Source organism: Apostichopus japonicus, chromosome 17 (assembly GCF_037975245.1).
Source record: "Apostichopus japonicus isolate 1M-3 chromosome 17, ASM3797524v1, whole genome shotgun sequence".
NCBI lineage: Eukaryota > Metazoa > Echinodermata > Holothuroidea > Aspidochirotida > Stichopodidae > Apostichopus > Apostichopus japonicus.
In genome coordinates, this window is record NC_092577.1 from 18,907,232 (window position 1) to 18,913,318 (window position 6,087).

Here is a 6,087-nt window from a genome sequence, read left to right on the forward strand (position 1 = left end):
TCCTTTTCACGGTCACGTTAAACGCTATATTTTATACATTTGTGGGTTAGTGAGAGATTTCTGTTTGTGGGTTTTCAGTTGGGTTTTTGGTGGTTGTTAAACAGACGGATTGTTTTTGGTTTTGTTGACCTTTGGTCCGTGTCCAATAGTTCGTTTTACAGAAATGTAGCCGAAATATCGAAGCGTGCTCTGGTTAGTTTCATTTCTTTTCAAAGCAGATCGCATTTTCCACGTACCTTGCGTGCATCTCCCACATTGACGTATTTCAGTGTTGTGCTGGTACTGTGTTAGGCCAGTTTAAAGGTTATTTTTTACCGAGTACTGTAGTGAATTTTGCATAATCTGTGATAAATTCAAACATGCGAGTACGCATTTCGGTTTGACATAGATTAGGCGTACTGAAAGGATACAGTCTACATACGTTGTGTGTCGCATGTAGTAACTTTCCTGCTTAAATCAGCGAGTCAAGCTGAATTATTCTAGTTCACGTTGGGCCTCTAAAGTCTGGGTAGGCTTTCGTACGCGATCAGATTTATGTTTAGATTTATGTTACACAGTTAGTAGGCCTAACGTGTCTAAGCTAGAGACAAACACACGGTCAAATAAGCTCGTGAGTTTAGGCCTTATATCAATGGCTTATTAATAGGCCGTATTTTCAGTGGTATACAGCTATTCACGACGAGTATGTACCATACCCTGTCGAGAACTTGGTAATTTGACATGAATTTTAGCCTAGGCTTTAGACTAGGTAAGGCACTTTTAATCGATCCTGTGTAGGCTATTTAATAATAATATGTGGTAGGTCTAGCAGCAAGTACCGTAGGCCTAGTTGTTGTACTAGTCCTATTATTCTAGCCTTTGTAGTTCAAATGCTATAGAATAGAACTAGTAGTATTACCACTATAGTCCTATGTACAATACTTGCAAAAGTTGTATCATATTATTCAAAAGTTATATAAGGCTGGGGTGGAGAAACCCAACTCTAGTTTGAATGGCCTAGAGTTATTGTACAATGCGCTCGATTTGTTTATTAGTTAGTATAATGAGTGTATATTAATTGGTATTACTGTACATGGAAAGAATGCTAGGAAGTAACAGCATGTCATTATCAATTATGTAGCCTGGGCAAAATATACAAAGTATTCTTATTGGAAGAAAAACATGAGCAAATAATGCTGCGTAGGCCTATAGTAATACAAAGTGGCTATTCTTACGACTAGTTGTAAGAATAATTTATAAATACGCACGCGCAGTTGCTTTAACATGGCTATTTTTACAACTAGGAGTACTATTTTTACAACTAGGAGTAACAATAATTTCCAGTTAGGGTTAAGGTTAGTGTTTAGGGTTAGGGTTACCCCTACTTCATGTGCAGTTGCTTTATTTACTTTACTGTGCTTGAATTCGCCGATGTCGTAAGAATAGTTTATAAATAATTGTTACGACTAGTCGTAAGAATAGCCACGGCCATAGTAATATGTCATTGTTATTAGTATTAATGTTATGCAAGGCTGAAATTTGTTCAGATACCCAATCATGTCTATGCAGTAGGTAGGCAAGGCCTAGTAATAGGATGTTATATTCACCATGCTGCTTTTAGTCTGAACATCAAGTTTTTAAGAATTAATTTCTCAGGCTGAAACCTGTTTCCTTGCACATGTAAGTTGTAATGCTGACCTGTTACTAATAACTGGTCAAAATTAAAATGGGCCTTGTACCCCTTACTGGTAGCCCTGGTCCAGGTGTACTCTAGTATAATTATGCTGTCATTGATTAGATGGGGAAGATCTATTTCCATGGTATTCATGTAGCTATAGGCTATGCCCTAAATGACTAGGTCTGACCTAACCCGGGTTTGGCTAAGCAATATATATAAAGTCCAAGTTATATGCATTATAAAGCAAAGGATATGCTAGTATATTAAAGAGGCCATGACACGAAAAATCCAACTCATCGAGAGTAACTTCCTCTGAATCTATGAGAAAATCTATGTTCAAAACTATCCTCAACACCTTGAAAACCTCAAGGACTAATTAGTAATTAACGTTTTAATATTCGCATCCGAAAATAGATACCTGAGAATGCGATTTCACAACAAGACAATGATGACGTCATGTTAGGAACACACGTGCAAAGCTCAGGCATGTATCGGATGCGCGACGATCATACCGTTCCATATACAGTACACGCATATTTACACTGAGAGAACAACCACTGTATTACGCTATATCGTTAGAAATTTCAAGTTTGTTTTACAACTGTTGTAAACTATCCGAGAGAAATGCCGGTCCGTTGTGTTGTTGGGGCTGCATAAATATCATTACCCATGCAATTAGCCTTCATCCATGGCTGAAGGACGAAAAAAAACACGGCGATTATGACCAAGTTAGTGCACAACACCAGCGCCGATTTCACTGGGCCTAGCCAGTATGCAGCTCCGAATGAAGCGAACACTTCACGGAAGCATACTACGATCCCTCCTTTTTGTTATGAAATAAAACAAATGGACTTTAACGGTTCGACATAAAAGAGTCATTCTTCTGTCAAGTAATCCACAAAAAACTACTCTGAAGACCAGATCGGGGAACAGGAAACCTCCAATGGGGCAAGTGGCGATCCTTAGGAGGTAGCGCGCCGAGCACTAGTAGTACTATAGTATGGTTCCCCTATAGTATTAGCGTTACTACACTGAAGTCGCAATAGACGAAGAGATTTTACTGTATCATCTAAATTAACACCCCCTTCATTGCTCTATTGTATACTAATAAGCTATGAGGTTAGCTTCAGAGGCGATGGGTTACATCTTCTTGTGAACAAATCTCAGTGCCCCAATTTATTTCTGGAATATGCTGGATCAGTTAATTATAGCAATAATTTCTTATGCCTATTCCAGGAAAACCATTTATTATGTTGTGGAGGGAGTGGGGGTAATGGGGATGGGTCAAAATAGGTAGGTAAAAAGATTTTATTCCAAAGGTTGTTTAATTAAATCTCAAAGCGATTTATTTTAAAGTCACAGAGCCAAAAATTCACACAACATAGTTCAAGTGTTAAATCATTGAACAAAATTTATTCAATATCAGTTCTAGACAGTCATTCTGGACAATCTGAACTAACATTAACAACAATCATTGTATTATATGACATAAAAGTAAAACTGTACTTTCCATAAACATTATCATTCTTAAATTACACTAATGTAATTTGTGACATCAAAGGAGGTTAAAAGAAAACAACTTACATGATTTTTTTTGCTTTAAGCCTACAAAGCAGTTGCATGTCCATCGCTATCAATCGTTGTTGTGACAAATTAATTAGAATAATCCAGAAGCAAATACAATACAGGGTTATTTAAACCAAGAAACACTGCACGACGCAACTCACATGCAAAAATGTTACCCACGCACGACGACACGTACAACACTGATGGGCAATGTGAAACACAGCATCACACGCATTAAAACAATCGAAGACCATTAACAGGGTGTACTGCTGAGTTTTTGAAGAAAGACTACAAAACAAACCAACTGCTGCTGAAGAAACAGTCTAAACATTCAAGAGTTCTGCTGCCTCCATTGGTCTTTAATATGACTTTTCTGTCAAATATCATTGGTGATATGGTTATTTTGGCTTCCAGATTAAAGGTACGAATCAAACGAGGTAAATGCCCCTAAAAAGGTCAATGCCCGTTCCCTTATGCACATATTATATGACATCACGGTCACGCCAATACTTGTATCCAAATGCTTCAAAACATGCCTTTTCTTTTATTGTTGATGTTGGGTCTGGAAAATAACCTTTTCATCCGGAATTAAAAGTCTTGAATTTCAATATATCAACACTGAGGGAACCCTGACGGATTGATAATCCAACACAATCGTAGTTTAGAAAGGCTTCCTATACAATGAGTTTTCTCCTGGCAACTTGAATCCAGTGTAATGACCATTGGCTGGAAAATCACTTCTGATCCTTTGGACTGCACATGATGGTAGCACACCCCTGACGTGTCTTGCTAGGAACCTCAAGTATCATTGAACCTGTTGACCGTAGGCTATGTATCTGTACTGCCTGGGAAAAAATTTATGAAAGTTCAAAATGTATTGTTGGCCATGATGTCCACAATAACAAGCAGGCACACAATGTACAGTTATGGTTACATTTGTTGTGATTTTACACCTTCCATGTATCATGAAACATTCCTTTGTTTCAGAAAATTGATTTGCAAAACTCCAGGCCAAAGTACTAGCCAAGTAATAATGAGTATGAAATAACACATATGCCTACCTAGCATGGCTGCATAATGCAACTTACATCCCCGAGCCAAACTTTCAGTATGCAACCAACCCTACTAGTACTACACACTCTACATATGGGTTGTAAGTTACCGTAACACAACGCACAATACGGTTTAGGGTGTTCCGCGAATTCCAACAACACATGCACAAAATGGACTGGATTTTGTTTTTAAATGCTTCGTTAATAAATTCTTACCACGTTGTATGTTCCTTGCAATGGTTTCGAACGGATTTCTTCTTCGATATGTTGTGGAGCTTCAATTTCGGCTCGTTTAACAGGCTCGAACTGATACGGTTCTAACACTTCCGCTCCACCCTCAGCGTTCGGTTCAATATTGGAATGATCATCGCCTTCACTCTCTGCTACGAATATGAGAAAGGGCACTCTAATTATAGCCCAATTTCACTGCCTAGTGAAGAACCATTATCACTTTGAACTTCGGTTGCCGCATTTGGCTCTGGATCCGCCATTTCACAGGAAATTTTGATTTGATATCGCACTTGTGATCGGTGTTTTGTTTAGTAACTACTAGTGGTATGTGTACTTGTCTACTGTGTACGTGAATGGTACCGTAGCAGCGACAACAAATATGTGTTCAAAACGTGACGTCACATGACGTCATGCGAATCGGAAAATTTTCGAGTAAACAAGGTTTCAAACGCCGAAAAGGGTAAATTCATTCTCAATTTTCGACTTGAAAAATCAAGTTTTAAACTGGCAGATTGGTTGATACATGTTCTAGAGAACATTCTTTGATGGATCCCAAAAATATAGGACTTTGAAATTTTCGTGTCATGGCCACTTTAATACTTCAAGATTGAATTTGAAAGATGCCAATTGTAGCAATTAAAAATTAGACCCATTGGCAACATTTAATTTACATTCATCAAAGGAACATAAACATGAGGATTTTTTTGTATGCCAATGCCTAGCCTGTGAGAATATTATGAAAATATCAGCTGTTTTAACTTAATATTGCTACTGCTTGGCTAATTTTTATTGCAATTCTCTAAAATAATATGTGCGTCACCTTCAATCTTGAGGAAAAGAATAATTAAAAATGCTCCAAATTTTGCTGTACAAATTTTCGTTGATGCATATACACACCTACTGTCTGACCCTGACCTATAAATAAGACCAGCGATGAAGTCTAGATGCCATGTGTACATGTGAATTATAATTAACTTTTTTTTCTGCTGGGAATTTCATTGATCTCCTATATTTCTTTGCTAAATTTGGTAAACATTTTTAAAAATGTAGGCCTAGTACTAATTTTAGTAAGCCTGCAGTAGGGGCCCTCAGTACTACTATAGTGGTACTAAACATGTACACAATTTTTCTGGCCGTTCCCGATAAGACTAAGCTCCCGTTTGCCACTATAAATGCACTTTTTAACAGGTAGAAAGTTCCTTTTTTTTCTATATTTTTATTTGACATTTGGAAGAAATTTGAACAGCTATTACTCTTTATCAATTAAGCAGTAAATCCCACCGAATCAACTCATTAAGTTCTTTATTAAGGAATTACAACAGTTGACACGACTTACCTCATTCTGTTTCGTTAGCTTGAATGATCAACTTTCCGACTTTTCTTGCACTTCATAACTTGGCGCTTTTTCTCTTTTCTCCCTTATGCGCATGCACAATGTTATAGCCGCGCCCACATTGCCACTACTTCTGGCATGAGCGCATGCGTCGAAACGAATATCGTCTGGTTCACTTTCCTTGTGTTCTGGTTCGATGACGGGTAGCAACGTCTCACGTAGGCTTCAAGTATACGTGATCGGCGGCA

The 6,087-nt window shown here is 37.9% G+C and overlaps 1 long non-coding RNA gene across 1 annotated transcript; it reads right to left on the reverse strand.

Moving 5' to 3' along the window:
- Nucleotides 1-3,050: 3,050 nt before the first annotated feature.
- LOC139985224 (uncharacterized) lies at nt 3,051-5,102 on the reverse strand. The gene is made up of 2 exons (XR_011799362.1): nt 4,492-5,102; nt 3,051-4,068 (listed from the first exon to the last, which is right to left on the reverse strand). It is a non-coding gene; the product is annotated as an uncharacterized lncRNA (long non-coding RNA).
- Between the last annotated feature and the right edge of the window lie 985 nt (nt 5,103-6,087).